Genomic DNA, 15,902 nt, shown 5'->3' with positions numbered 1-15,902 from the left:
CACGCTCCCTCAGCCCAGAGAGAGGTCAGGGGTCTGACATGATAGCTGCCACTCCTGGAGAAGATGAAATTGCCCAGACAGCAGCTTTTGTCCCTAACCAGCATTCCCTTGGGTGAGTCCATTAGCACCTGAGCTTCAGTCACCCCATCTGTAGAATGGGAACAGTCACCCCTACCTTGAATGAGGCCAGCCCTGACCCCAGACCCTATTAGCCAGTTTCCTTTTCCTCAGCAAAGTCCTAAAGGAACAGGTTTCACTGTGGCTCCCTTTAGCAATCCTTAGGATGAGAACTCATGGCCTGTATTCCCTCCCTCTGAGCAGGATGTGACACCCAAACTCTAAACCCGCCCCCCTAGGAAGTCATCAACCACAGAAATGTAAGAGACCACAGAACTGGTTACTATGCCAGTGACTACATTGGTGTGAGACTGCCCTTAGTGACATCAAATCAGGCCATGAGCAGGGGAGGGCTGATGGGAGATGGTACTCACAGTCACTCACTACCCTGGGAAAGGCTGAATCTGGAGAGAGAAAACCAGCCTCAAGACCATACCAGCCCTGTTCTGAGGCACCCAAGTCACCATGGCCCCTGGGGAACCCCAGGAAGACACCTTTCTTCCTCTCTCTCTCTCCCTTTCCCTCTCTCCCCACCTCCCTTTAGTCTTTCTCTCTTTCTTTCTCTCTCTCTCTCTCTCTCTCTCTCTCTCTCTCTCTCTCTCACACACACACACACACACACACACACACACTTCCCTTATGTTTCCCTTGATGACTCAGCTTGCTAAATAGCCTCCTCCTTCGGGAATACCTTATTGCACCATGGTTTTCATACAGGCCCTTGTTTTTGAATACCAGGGGTTTGAGGCTCCACAACTTTTTAGATGAGTGACCTGAGCCTCAGTTTCTTCATCATTAGAATGGGGATAAAGAGTCCCTGCCTCACAGGGTTGAGTGTGACAATGCAGAGTGCTTAGCCCAGAGCCAGGCACGTAGCAGCAATGGTTTTTATATTAGCTTTCCTACAGGCCTAAGTCTGCACACTACCGGGGTCACCACAGGGATGGCTGGGCCAGGACATCAGACATGGGTGGGGATGGGAAATCCAGCCAGTAGAGAGGTCACAGACCCTCCTGCATGATGACTCCAAAGCAAGACCTCCAGGCCTCAGAACTACACCACCCCACCGTGGCACTGCTATGGTCTGATGACGGGGAGGAATAGACAAGTAAGAGAGAAGGGCCACACCACTTACTGGGGGTACTTGCTCCACCCAGGCAAGGTCTGTGAGGCTGAAACTGCAAAAACAGGACAATCTGTATGGTCACCAGCCTCCAAGATGGCCCTCAATGATCCTCCCCTCATGGTACTCATGCCCTACAGTCCCCTCCAAGCTGATCTGTGTAGCCAATAGGATATTGTAGAAATATGGAGTGTGACTTTCAAAACTAGGGCATAATACACACTGTGGCTTCCACCTTGCTCTGTTAGACTGCTTACAAGAGGGGAAGCTAATCACCATGTTGTGAAGAAACCCACATAAGCCCACTGAGAGGCAAGGAACTGAGTCCTACCATCAGCCAAACCATCCTGCTAAGCATGTGACTGAACCACCCTGGAAGCAAATCCACCAGCCCCAGTGAAGCCTTCTGATGACTGCACTCCCAGCCATCACCTTGACTGCAACCTCCTAAGAGATCTCAAACCAGAAACAACTAAACTGCTTCCAAATTCCTGACCCACAGAAACTATGAGGATAATAACTGTTTATTGTCACTTTAAACTACTAAGTTTTGGGGTAGTTTGTTACACAGCACCAGGTAACTAACAGTCAGCAGTTCTCTCTCCTTGGAAACCCCTCAGAGTAGAGACCCCAAGGTAAACTCCCCATCCTACTCAGGGTCCCAGCTCCCTCTTTTCTAAAACTCAGGGCTGGGGTTAAGTAAGCAGAGAGCCTGGCCCAGGCCCTACAGCATACAAGGCCCGGGAGACAGGAATGCCTTCCCAGCCTGTGCATTACACTCCCCTGGAGATTTTTACAAAAGACCGATACCAAGCCCGGAGATTGGGTCATCTAAGACTCTTCTGGGTGGGGTCCAAGCATGGAAATTTTTTAAGGACTCTAAATGATGCTAACATATAGCCAAGGTTAAGAATCACTTCTCTACAGCAGATTCCAAATGCAGATTCCAGGCCAGCCCAGAACATCTGGGATCTGCCTGTACAGGAGTAGAGGAGGCAGAGAGAGCAGAAAGGCCAGGCAGTACCCAAGGTCCACTCCCCACCTTCCAGCTTAGGCTGAGGGTCTCCCTCTGTCCTCCCTCCCCAGCTGCTGCCCGACTCCCAAAGCACTCTGCATTGAACACCTGTAATGTACCTCTGCTCACAGGGACTGCTCCCTCAGAGAGAACACAGGGTGCAGGGACGGGGTCTAACTCTGAGTGACCCAGGGAAGACTCTGTTTTCTCATCTGCAAAATGAGTATTGCCATCACACCTGCTCTGCTCTCTAATAGGTATTAGGCTACCACTCAGAAGTTTTCAGAGAGATTTATTTTTTATCTCCCTCAAGGCAGTTTCCCACTCCTTCATAGCAGCATTATTCACAATAGCCAAAAGGTAGAATCCACTCAAGTCTCCATCGATGGATGAATAAACAAAATGTGGTACATGCACATAATGGAATATTATTCAGCCTTGAAAAGGAAATTCTGACACATGCTACAACATGGATGAACCTTGAAGACATGATGCTAAGTGAAATAAACTAGTCACAAAAGGACAAATACTGTATGATTCTACTTACATGAGGTACCTAGAGAGTAGTCAAATTCAGAGAGACAGAAAGTCGAATGGTGGTTGTCAGGGGCAGGGGAGGGAGGAAATGGGGAGTTAGTGTTTAAAGGATATAGAATTTCAGTTTTGGAAGATGAAAAATAGTTCTGAAGATGGATGGTGGTGATGGTAGCACAACAATGTGAATATATTTAATACCACTGAGCTCTATACTTAAAAATGGTTAAAATGATAAATTTTATGTTATGTATATTTTACCACAATAAAAACAACACGAACAACAAAAAGTTGAGTGAGTGCTACTCTGTACCAGGCACTCGAGATACTGAAACAGCCAGATGCCTCCCCTTGGAGGATCAGGGGTGACAGGTGCCACAAAGCAAAGCAGGAAAGGGGAGAGGCAGCTGCTCTGTGTAGGGAGGTCAGGGAAGCCTCTCTGACAAGGGGACACCAGAACAGAGGAAGTGACAGGCAGGAGAGGACCAGAGGGCAAAAAGTGCTATGGTGACCTCCTAGGGACTTGCTGAATTACGAAATATGGGGGTAAGAGCAAGGATGGGGTCAGGATGACTTGGGTGACCAGTCATGACACCAGGACCAACCCTTACAAGTTCTGTGTCAAGTGGTCATCTCCCTTCCCCTTCACAACAAGCCTGTGAGGTAGGAAAGACAAAAAGTTGGTGCAAGACCCACAGGTGGGAGGAGGGCCCCGGTGGTCTGACTCCAGAGCCCAGTTCTCTCCTTGGGGCTATCACAAGAGTTGGGAACGCTTCTCCAGGCCATCTCCCATCGAAGGGCTGAGCCTGCCTCCAAACACACAGCCCAGGGCCCCTCTCCCAGCCCCACTGCATAGGGCATCACATGCAGGCATGGCCCTGACCAGCCCCTGACCTGGGTTAGTGTCCCCACATGGAGATCCACCCATTCAGCAGATGGGGCACTTGAAGCCTGGGAGGTGTGAATTGGCAGATGAAGAGGTAGCCTCCCGGCAGGCTCCTCCCCTCTCCCTGACAGGAGCCACAGGCCTCACAGTTCTGGAGGGAAGGAGGACAGCACAGTCAGCACTTTCCCCTGACTCTTTCAAAACCACTGACAAGAACTGAGGCTTGTGAGACAGCTCAGCCGGTGCAGTTCCCCCTTGCTGGCCCCTCGTGACTCTGCACAAAGCCCGTCTGTGCTTCGGCTCCAGCCCCTGGGGGAGGCGGGGGAGGGAGGGGGGTCTCTTGCAGGCCAATCCTCTCTCCTGAGCCACGGGTGGGTCCCCACTCTGCCCAGCCCAGGACTCGTGCTCCTGGCCCACAGGGCAGATCGTAGCCCTGACAGCAAGGCTGGGCTGTCCAAGGCTTTTGCTGGGTTCAGGCAGTACTTGTGGGAAGAGGGTCCCCTCCACTGTAAACTCTCTTCCTGCAAAGCTCCCTCTTCTATGCTCATCCCCCACCCCCAACCCCCATTCAGCATGGTTTATCACAGAGCAAAGGTGGTGTGCATCATCACAACATGGAAAAAAGAAAACATCCCCCAAAAATCCAGCCAACAGATAACCCCCATAGCAAATCTCTATTTATTAAGCCCTTCATGTGCCAGGTCCCATGCTGGGCACTTTCCATTCATGGCATCATTTAATCCTCCCAAACACCTGGTGCCCATTTTATAGATGAGGAAATATCAGAAAGGTTCACAGGTGTGATGGAGGCCACCCAGACAGAGTGAGGGGTAAAGCAGGGCTTGAGAATGCTCAGCTCATCTCTCTCTGCCCAGCACTTGCCCACCTCTCAGGCCCTCACTCAGCCTCCCAGGGCAGCAGGCCTAAGGACAGCCCTCAGCCTGGCACTTCTGTCTTACCCGTCCCCACGCACTGACACTGCACACATTGTACCAGGCACCCGGGACTAGCAGGAGGTGTCCCCAAGCCTGGCAGCTTACCCCAGCTACACTGCCAAAACTGGGGCTGCCGCCGGGAGATCACCTGCCTCCTGGCCAGGGCGTTAGTCAGGTGGGCTGCAGGCCAGCCACCCTGGTCTCCCTGCCCCAAGGGACTGGCTTAAGGCTGGCCAGACCACAGCCCTTTGCCCTTGATTTTATCCTCCATAAAGAGTGACAAGGATAGTGGTCTAATGGCTTTTGGCAGCACAAAAGAAAATTCTAAGAGCAACTAAATGATAATTCCCTCTAAACAGTCACCTGCTGTTCATCTGGCCCAAGATTTTCCCCTCCTGGTAACTCCAAGGTGGTTTAATTGTGCTCTCCTAACAAGTCCTAGCACAGGATCTCCTGACACAGGATCACCCAATAAAGGGCTCTTCATAAAGTTCAACCCTGAAGCAGAACACCACCCTCCCCCACCCCTGCCAACCTCAGAAAGAGCTGGAACTCGGTCTGAAAAGCCAATGGTGTTCATTTCAAAATGCACCCAAGGGCCCCATGATTCAATCCATAAAACACCTATGGAGTTAAGACGTTGAGCTTAGACAATAAACATATTCTTCAAGTTCTTTTATTGAGTTCAAAGAGAGCTTTTGGAATCAAGAAATGTCTGTTCTTATAATTCTATCATCATTGTTACCACTATTTTTCACTGAGTACGTCCAAGGTACAGAGGGCAATGCTAAGCATTTCACGTGGAATATTTCGGTTAATCTTCATGTCACTATCCCCCTTCTACAGAGGAAGAAACTGAGTTTCAGAGAGTTTCCACAACCTGTCATCTAACATAAGGCACTCCAAAATATACTCAGTAAGATACTAAAGCTCAGGCTTTACTCTTTTTTTAAAACCGAGGAATGAATCAAGTTTATCACCTTTTCTTGAGTTACTTTCTCAGATTAACTCAAAAGTTTTCCATTAATTGTATATGATTTTTTAATTTTCCAAAATAGAAAAGATAAAAGAGATATGTTTATTTAACATTTAAAGGCCTCATTTTAAAATCTTTCCTATGAATGTCTGCCCACTGGTGGTCCTGCGTGTCTCCTACTTAGCTGACTCAAGGTCTAGTTATTTGCCAGTCCACTAGGAGCACCCATCAGTGTCTTCTCCCTAGAGTCAGGAGTTTGGGCTGGGCTGGCTTGGGGAAGAGGTCTGGTTGTGGGTAGGAAGGCATGGTTGAAGGTTTGGAGATGGGCTCTGAGGGGTCTGTGACTTGAGGAAAGGGCATGAAACCAGATGTCCTAGAACCTGGGCTTGAGACCCAGTCATGCCATTTGCTGGCACTGCCAGTGTTCCCATTTGTGAAATAGCTCATGCCCCGTGGGCCACATGGGGAGGACAGGAATTATGGGTCTACCAGGGCCTGGCACAAGGCTGCAAAGGGTGGCTGGGTTCTTTGTTCTGTTTCCTAATAAATTACAACTCATTTCCAAGTGCTGCTTCTCTTGGTCTTAAATCACACCTTCCTTAACACCCTCCTGCAAGAAGCAGCTAGATGATAAACGAATCTGGACTGAGGGGCAGGGGTACTGGACTTACCCTCGCCGCACAACAGCCAAGCTACCCTGGTCTGATTGAACCCAAATGCTTTTCTTCATCCTCCCTCCTACTGACCCCTGATTTAGAGCAAGAAAAAGCCTTGGGCTCCTGCCTATTTGAGGAAGAAAGAGACAGGGTCAAAGGAAGAAGAAAGTGCAGCTGAACTGGGTAAGAAAGCTCGCTGAGCACCCCCTACCAGGGCCTCCCTGAGGGCTGTTGTCACTACGTAGGCCTGTTACCCACATCGCACCATTACAGCAACTTCTGGGTCGCTGTTTGAAATGCTGCACCCCATCACTTCCACCTGAGCTGCTGAACAAAGAGTCCTCACACCTCAGAGGATATGAGGTGTGGTGAGGGGCAAGGCAGGGTGGCCTCACTGACCTTCTCTCCCAGCGACAGGGGAGGCAGGACGAGCACGAGCCCAGGGACTCTCCCTGTCCTACACTTCAGACACCCCTTCCAGGAAGGTGACAAGAGTGAGATTCCTAAACTGTTGGGAAAATGACTCAGAGCTCTGATAATCTGAGGGTCATATTAGCAACTCGCCCCTCCCCATGCTTGAGACATGAAAGCACACAGCAATTCTCTGAGGAAGCCCAATGAGGGGGGAGGGGTCCTGTACCCCCAACCCACCATCACACTCTGCCACTTTTCTCACTAAACCACTGATCTGATCAAACCACTGCCCTGCTCAAAAACCTTCAATGGCTCCCAGTGGGCTAATGAATGAAGGCAGGTCCCTGACACCTCCTCCCTGCCCTCAGCCCCGCTGTCTCCTACATACACCCACTGGACCCCAGGACTCCCATACCCAGACTAGGCCCACAGGGCCCAGGGTGGCCTGTGAAGTCTCCTCACTCTGCCCAGATATCCCCACCCTGCTAGCCACTCCCTCAGGAAGTCAGTCCTCACTCTTTTCTTGCCTTTCTGGAAAATCACCCCTCTGTTCTAATCAAGACCCTATCCTGAGCCTGACATGCTCTCTGCTGACCTTTGTGCCTCTCAAATCCCTGACGAGTGTCCCCTTCCCTGGGTCCTTCCTGGAGACACTGCCTGCAGCCATGTCAATCACATTGAGAGCAGCCAACAAGAATCTGGGTGTCACAACAACCCTATCAGGGAGGTAACATTATCCCCACGGTACAAATGAGGATAGTGAGGCACAGAGAGGTTTTACCTTCTTGCCCAGGGATCACAACCTCACTCTCTGAGATGAGAGGCTGGGAAAGAACTTGCAGGGCAAGAAGATGGGAGGGAAGGATGGGGTAGGAGGCCCTCCCAGAATCCAGAAGACCCAGGCCTGGCTACTATTGGGTCCCTTGCCCACCCACCCAGTGAAGCAAAGCTACTGCCACTAGAACCCAGGGCGGGTTCTGGGCCCCAGTCCCCTCCAGGCCATCCCTCCCTCTACAGTACCCTTTTCTTCCACTAACTCTCCAAATGTACCCATCCCACCAAGCCCACCTCCCCCAGGAAGCTATTGTTCCATCCTACCTTCCCTCCCTGGCACTTCTGGGCCCACCCATCACCCGTGTTTGTAGTCTCTGATGGAGCAGCATCCTCCCACATCAGCCCTTCCAACCAGGTGTTCTATTGGTCAGTTGGTCATTATTAGGATGTCTTCAAAAAAAAAATTGTCTATGGTCTAATCAGTTTAGAAAACACCAGTTTCTTTTCTACAGCACTTGTCAAAGCCTTTAATTCTCTTAAATGCATTCTGAATCTCCCATAGGATAGTGGAGTGGATTTTCCAGTTTCTACCCTTGTTTGTTCCCTGAACCCTTGAGGTTTCTCAGAACAGTCTTTGAGAAATGCCACCTCCTCCCACCCCCTCAGGACAGCCTGGCACAGCAGGGAGCACATGGGTAGGAATCAAGAGGGGGAGTGGGGGGGGTTATCCTTTTAGGAGTTATAAGTGACATTTTGAGAGCTTAGCCTGAAAGCCCCTCTTGGCACTGCCCAGGGCAACAGAACCTCTGCCTTTAGTGTCTGCCCTTCCCACCTTTCTTTGGGTGAGGTGACTGCCTACCCTCCTGCTAGGGTCTAGAGGGACCTCATCTGACCAGTGGTATCAGATACCACCCTTCAGCCTCTGCAAAGCCCAGAGAACAAGGGGTCTTGGGAGATCCCCAAATCAAGCTGGACAGCTCTTCTGGGCAAATTGCTCATTCGACTCCATCATCAGCACGCAAGTTTCAATAGTAAACCAAAATTAAAATGTATTAAGCTGCCATTCTGGGAAGATATAGTGCTCTACTCAACAAACCCTGCAACTCTCCACCCTGCTCCCCAGAGAGGGGACTGAATCCCTCAATTTACAGGAAACTGAGTCCTCAGAGCACACACTTGCCTGTAGTGTCTCAGCCAGGGGCAGAGCAGAATGAAGCATCCAGGCCTCCCCACTTCCAGGTGCACTGGGGAGGCGGCCTGAGTGGGATAAGACCCCAACAGCAGCTCATGCAACCATCAGGGCAGCTACAAGGACTCACGCAGGCCAGGCAGGGGTCAGGGATGCTCGCTGGGGGTGAGAGCTCAACAGCTGGGGGAACTTTAGGGGCTTTCAGGGGAAGATGGCATGTCTAAGGCTGGCGTCAGCTGTTTCCCCAATCTCCTTGGCCCAACCCTGGCTGGAGGAAGAGTGCTCACCCCAGATTGGCTAACCACAGGGCCGGGCTTGGCTGTGGGGAAAGATAAGACGCCCTACATGCCATCTCCATGTCACCCTGCCCTGGGGCAGTCGCCTAAAACACTTTCTCATGGTTTTGGGAGCTCCTCAAAGTCAGGCACCCTAGAAATCAGGCCTTTCTCCCAGCCTGAGATCCAAGTCCCCAGAAGCACCTCACCCAGCCCCACCCCGCCAACAGAGTAGCCCCTGCATCCCATACCCTCCACATGCTCCCCTCTGCCCTGCCCCCATACAAGCAGTCTATATGCCTCCCCAACACAGTTCACAGGAGCCAGGACAGTCCCCTTTATCTGTTTCGGGTCTCACCTGATCTGTGCCCATCCCTGTACCTGCCTGGCCCAAAGTCCCCAGTCTCAACCCTCACTACACAAAGATAACCCATGGGCCAGCAGCATCATACCACCCAGGAGCTTGTTAGAAAACACAGAGTCTCAGGCCCCACCCCAGACCTGCTGAATTGGAACCTGAATTTTAACAAGCTGTCCACATGTATGCTAGAGTTTGGGAAGTAATTTTATGGACCACTGCTCTAATCAACTCCTTGCACCTATGGCCTATAAGCTTCGATGGCTCCCCAGGGCCTAGTGAATCAAGTCTAGACTCAGTGGCTTGACAATCAATGCTCTGACTGACTTGTCCAGGGCTCCCCCTCCACCTCAGGAATGTCATCCCCTCCTGTGTCGGTCAAAGCTACCCAAGACATCAGGGCGCTCTAAAAGCACCTCCTCCTCCAAGAAGCTGGTCTGAACTGCACCTCATTACATCACATCTGGCATAGCTCATTCTTATTTCCTGGTGAGTGGGGACCCTGTCCTGTGTTCCCAGTGGCCCCAAGCACCAGGGTGGGGCATAGAAGATGCCAGATGCCAACCACAGGTAACAAGGCCCAGTGTCCAGTTGTTGGAAAGTCCACCCTCAGCTCTAGCCTGCTGGACTCAGGCTCTGCCACAGCCTTCACCTCAACTCAGCAGACGAGGACTCAAGCAGTGGGGACAAGCCTCCTGCATACTCCAGAGAAGGAGCACTCCTCAGAAACATGGGCCTAGTGAGCTTCCAGCAGCAATGTGCTTGCTCTGGGCCTCAGTTTCCCAAAATGCAGAAGAGAATGCCACTGAGTCTGCCTCCCTCTTTTCCTGGGGGGCTGGGAGGATCTGAGATAGATGAGCAGATCCCCTAAACCCTGGGGTCAGAACTTGCAGCAAACAGACTCCAGCCCTGTGTGGTCAGCAAACCCTTTCTCAGCCTATTAGCCAGGCCCCTGGGAGGCCAAGTCACCTGCCCAGAGGTGTCCTCATGACCAAACAGGAAAGCCTCAAAGGACAAGGCTGTCTGTAGGAACCGGCTGGCCCAGTTCCTACAGACGGGCATCCCATGGGGAGTCCTCGCTCTTTACCCTGGGTCTGCAAGAAGGTACTCAAGCATGTAACCTCAAGGAGTTCCTGGCTTCTACAACCTCTGGGGAGCAAAAAAAAAAAAGTCTCTCTAATCTCATTTTACAGACAGACAAAAAGGGGTAAGGACAGGGACAATACTGAAGTGGATTAAGCTCTTTTCAGTTCCCATTTCTCTGTTCCCCCAGCTCTGCTCCCACCTTCAGTCCAGCCCTACTCAGACCCCCATCCAGGTTTCCCAAGGCCAAGTCTGAAGCTCCACCTCACAACATCCTAGATGGAATACAAAACAGGCCAGTTTATCTGCAGAGTTCCTACCTCACCTCTCTGGGCTCTCCAGAGGCAGATGAAGAGGGCAATGTGGCAATGCTGAACCCAGAGAAGTGACACTCCAATGGTGGCATCTCAAGCAGGGAGCTGTTTTTGTACGAGAAGTAGTTGTCCTCCCTAGCTCCCGGAAATCACAGTGTGCGTGACACCCAACTACCTGGCCTGGGCCCAAAGCCCCTCCTGGAAGAAACAGAGAGACTCAGCTGCCCACTCTGAGTGAGGAGCCCTTCTACCTTACAGGGTGTGACTTCTTTCCTACTTCCCCAGCCCCAAGGCCAGGCACCTCTGCGGGTCACGAAAAAACATTTGTTAAGAAGACTTCAGCTGGCGCATATCTGAGAGGTATGAAAGAAGTGACAGAGTAGAGTGTCTTAGAGCATTTATTCTGGAGCCAGGCTGCCTAGGTTCAAATCCTTGCTCTGTCGCTACCGAGCTGTATGACTGTGCCTCAGTCTTCCAGTCTGTAAAATGGGAATAAGACCTACTTTACAGAGCTGTTAAGAGGATTCAAGGAGGACTTCCCTGGTGGTGCAGTGGTTAAGAATCCGCCTGCCAATTCAGGGGACACGGGTTCAAGCCCTGGTCCAGGAAGATCCCACATGCCGCGGAGCAACTAAGCCTGTGTGCCATAACTACTGAACCTGTGCTCTAGAGCCCACGAGCCACAACTACTGAGCCCATGTGCCACAACTAATGAAGCCCATGCACCTAGAGCCCGTGCTCCGCAACAAGAGAAGCCACTACAATGAAGAGTAGCCCCCGCTCGCTGCAACTAGAAAAAGCCCATGTGCAGCAACAAAGACCCAATGCAGCCAAAAATAAAAAGATAAATAAATTTATTAAAAAGAAAAGAGGATCAAAGGAGCTAATATTTGCAAAGTCTTTAGAACACTGCCTGGCACGCAGTGAGTATACCAGGGCCCTGGCCTAGCCTCTTGGCCTCTGCCTGATTTCTCCCACCCAGGATACCCTCATTTCTTCCATCTATCCTAGCTCAAAGCCTTTCCTAGGCATGCCAGCCCAGCCCTGACCTGAACCCCTATCCCCTAGTTCCAGCGCTCACCTCCCAATGTTACCTTGGTCCATCACCAGTCCCCCTGTCCAGGGCCAAGCTTCCCTCTCCCAGATCTGAGGTCCCTCAGTTCTTAGCCCTCCATTCTGAGAGCACTAGCCAAACAGCTCAATTCTCAGTTGGCTCCTCTGTGCAAAAAGGGGAGCTGTGGGTGGAAAGACAAGGGTCTACAGAGACCCCCCAACTCCAGCTTCTTCCTCCCCTTCAACTCCCTGCCCTGAGGGCTAGGCACCCAGCAGCCACCCAAGAGACTGGGTAAAGTAAAGCCCTGGCTGCCCAGGCCATCCCCATCTCACGAGTTAGAAATCACACACAAGCACACAGGCACACACCCCTCTGTTGACCCAGGCTGGATTTCCACCAAAGAGAGCAAAGGAAATCATTTCTCCCCAACCCACAGCAACCCACATCAACTCCACACACCCCCAGACCCACCCAATCTCCCACTAGGCATACAGGCCTGCCTTTGAGCCTTCCCTTTTTCCCACTGACCCCCTCAGATTCTTGCAGTGATTTGCACAACTGCTTTCATGGAAAGAAAATAAAAATCCTTAGGATCACCTGAAGTTTACAAGGGGCTCCTGCACTGCCCTGACCTTTCCACCTGGCTCAATATTTCCTGAGTATCAGCTACATGCCAGGTACTGTGCTAAATGCTCTAGATTCAGCAGTGGGCCATTCAGTCAAGGTTCCAGCCCTTAGCAAGCCAGAAAAAGTAAACAGACAACTGCAACAAATGGTTATGAACTGTGATAAGCACAATGAAGAAAGTAAACCAGGTGCTACGATGAATTACAGGGAATGATGGGCTTCTACCAAGACTGGGAAGGCATATTTAAGCTGAGACCTGAAAAATAAGAAGGAGCATAGCCAGCCCAGTAGAAAACCTTGGAAGAACATTCCAGGCAGAGAAAACAACACAGGCAAAGGACACAGGGCAGGAAAAAGCTTAGGTGTTCAAGGGGCAGAAGTGATTCAGGTGTGACTGTCAGGAAGATGAAAAGGGGACAGTGTTAGGATAAGGCTGGGGGAGGTCAGCAGTGACCAGACCTTGGAAGATCTGAAAGGCCAGGGAAAAGATTTGAAATTTCATTCCAAGTACAACAGGGAGCTATTGAGGGTCTTAGAGCAATGAGACTAAATATTTTTCTAAATTGTTCTTGCTGCTCTGTTAAAATGGATTTGAGGAGGCAATTGCAGACTTAGGGAAAGCAGGCAAAAGCTACTACAATATTCAGGCAAGATATAAAAGGTGGCTTGGCCTGGGGCAGTAGCCTAGGGCAGCAGCAGTGGAGTCAGAGCATGAAGAATAGGCCTGAGATAGATTTAGCAAAAGGAACCAAAAGCACTTGCTGTAGCACTAGATATGGAGAGGGAGGAAAAGGGAGGAGATGATGCTACCCGGTTTCCTTTCTTTAATGGTGGGTGGGTTACAGGCCCTTTACTGAGATGGGAAGGCCTGCGAAGAGTCATGCTTGGGGAGCACAGTCAGGGTTCTGTTTCACCCATATTAACTTTTTCATACCTATGACACCTTAAGTCATCAGATGGGTGGCTGGATAGAGAGGTTGGGACTGGAGATAAAATTTGCTACTTAAAATCATGAGAATGAAAATGATATACACTTAAGACCTGTGTTTGTAAATAAATGTTTGATTTTAAGAATTATAAGAAAAAATGAGAGCTTGAGGGGTATGTAAATAGAAGGGACTCAGGGGAGAGGAGGGGGCTGAGAACAGAGCCCAGGGAACCTCCAACATTCAGAGTGAGTGAAGGAGTTGTCCTTAAAGACAAGTAAGGAAGGGCTTTGGTGGGGGGAAAGGGGGGTTGGTAAGGAAGAAAACCAGGAGAAGCCAAGAAAGGATATGGGAGAGAATGATCAAGACCAAGGGAGGTCAAGGAAGACCTACTTGTGGGGCAGTGTAAATCAAGGGAGACCTTTATTTGGTAGTTTCAGTGAATCGGTGGGACCAAAGCCAGGTCAAGTGAGCTGAAGAACCCAGGGACCACAGGTACAGACAGCTCTCTGGAGAAGTTTTGCTGTGAAGGGAAGTGGAGAAGTGTGTCTTTAGCTAGGGGAGAATGAGGGATGAAGGCAAAAAAGGGGGCCATAAAATGGAGGGGAGCAGTGGCAAAGCATGTTCTTACACTGTTGTGAATGATCCAGGGGGAAAGTAGCCACTTTTAATACCGGAGAGAGGGGAAGTAACTTGAAGAATGGGGGACAGGGAGCAGACCATCTTGGAACCCTAGTTAGGCATTAGCCTGTGGCAGGAGCCCAGCTAACAAGAGGAAAGGGGAGGGGGGCAAAGAAGCAAAACGCAGACGTGGGGCCTTCGCTACACACACTTTCAGATGCACACCTACCCATTCCAGTGACCCCCCTAGACACTTGCCGTTTTGCTGCCTGCTCCAAACACGGACAAGTTACCCACCCCCTCCGCGGACTGGCACGGCATGTGCCACCACAGGCAGACTGTTCAACCAACCTGTGGGCACATTTCACCACAGGTGCCAGCCACGGCGCTTCTCTTATCAGGCCATACACCCCTTCCTGGTGCAAGCTCCGAGGGGGACCCCAGGCCCCTCACCGGCTCTACCGGAGCCCCAGCCCCCACCCCTGGGCAGTGGCTTCTCTGAGTCCCTCTCCCAAATTAAGCATTCGACACTCCCTACCCCATTCCGAGCCTGGCTCTCGCCTAGCCCAGCGCAGCCCATTAGCCCCTAGTTGGCTCTTCGGAGAGAGCTGCTCCCCACATTGTCCAGGGGATACCCCGAGGAGACCACCTGGACGCCCTTTGGGAGGGCGGCCCAGCCCCTCCCCGTGTCCCAGCCGTTGCCCCGGCGCCTCCTCTTCCCTCCCCAGTGCCCATGCTCTGGGCGGCCCAAGCCGTCGCGGGGCGTCCGCGCCCGGCTTTGTCTGCGCCCACGGAGCGCGCCCGCCGGGCGCCGCCGGTGCTCCCCAGCTGCACGCAGCCCTAGGGTCCTGCCTGCCTTCCACCCTCCCACAGACCCCCGCCTCGGGACCACCGCCACCCTGCCTGACCGCCGCCTCCCACGACGCGAGCGAAGGGGCGCGGCGCCCACAGCCCTCGCCGGCCTCCGGGAATGCCAGGCACCCTGGCTCTCCCGCCAGAGCGCCGCTCCGGCTGCCGGAGCCCCGGGCCGGCCGAGCCCTCGGGGCCGCGGCGGGCCCCTCACCCTCCCGCGGCGGACGCAGCCCCAGCCTGCGCTCGAGCGGGGCCGGCGACCGGGGATCGGGGAGCCGGGAGCAGGCGCGCGTGGTACCTTTCCCTGCTGAGCCGGGGAAGTGAGTTTGCGACGAGCGGCTCTCCACCTCGGCCTCCTCCGCCTCCCCTTCTCTTCAGCCGCCTGGCTTCCTTCTCCAGCCGCCGCCGGGACCGTAGGGGCCCGAGCCAGCCGCTGAGGCCTGTGTGGGGCCCCGCTCCGCCTAGCGTCCCCGGCCCACCCCTCCCAATCTGTTCAGGCCCGGCCCCCTCTCCGCCTCGGGGCGGGGACGCGCCGAGCTCCTCCCCCGACCCGCCCGCCGTGGGTGGGGAGGCTGGAGGCTGCGTTGGCAGAGAACCTCAGGGACCCACCTTGCGGAGGGACCCCGGCCCAGCGCTCCCCACCTGGGTTCCACGGCCCCCTCCTCAAGCTGGGCGCCGAACGTCCCCACCTGTCCCCAAAAGAAAAGCAGGCAGCCCAGCCTTGCGCGCCCTGTGCTTGGGCGTAACGTGGAGCCGAAGCTGCCTGTCAGGTGACGAGCAGAGCAAGGATGCAGGCCTCAGTTTACCCGCAGAACTCGAAACCCTCCTGTTGAAAGGAATGGGCGCCTCTCTCTCCTCCCGGAGCTGCCTTCACTCCGGCAGACCCTCCACTGGATCTCAGTTGTGGTCAGAGGGCTCGTCACCAAGGGGCCACCTCCAACCTCATTTTCTCTGCAACACTACCGCCGCACCCAGCCACCACCACCCCGTCCCATACCTCCTCGCATTAATCTCGAACCTTCAACTGCAAGGGGAAAGGGGGCATTCAAATCGCTGGAGCCTGTCCCTTCACAGCCACGACATTGAGCAGAGGTGGCCTCTGTTAGAAATATCTTTCACTGGTACCTACTGCCTCGTCCTGAATTTAATAAAACCCGAAGCAACTGTAAGTAT

At 52.7% G+C, this 15,902-nt stretch overlaps 1 protein-coding gene across 5 annotated transcripts in view; it reads right to left on the bottom strand.

The window, feature by feature from the left end:
- SMOX (spermine oxidase) overlaps positions 1-15,198 on the bottom strand; it is a 60,991-nt gene extending 45,793 nt beyond the window's left edge. For all 5 annotated transcript variants that reach the window (XM_060124726.1, XM_060124727.1, XM_060124728.1 and 2 more), the window contains exon 1: positions 15,028-15,198. The gene's annotated coding sequence lies outside the window, so the exon portion shown is untranslated. The remainder of the gene's footprint in view (positions 1-15,027) is intronic.
- Between the last annotated feature and the right edge of the window lie 704 nt (positions 15,199-15,902).

Source organism: Lagenorhynchus albirostris, chromosome 15 (genome assembly GCF_949774975.1).
Source record: "Lagenorhynchus albirostris chromosome 15, mLagAlb1.1, whole genome shotgun sequence".
Lineage (NCBI taxonomy): Eukaryota > Metazoa > Chordata > Mammalia > Artiodactyla > Delphinidae > Lagenorhynchus > Lagenorhynchus albirostris.
The sequence above is the reverse complement of the archived record's forward strand: the minus strand, read 5'-3'. Positions and strand labels throughout refer to the sequence as shown.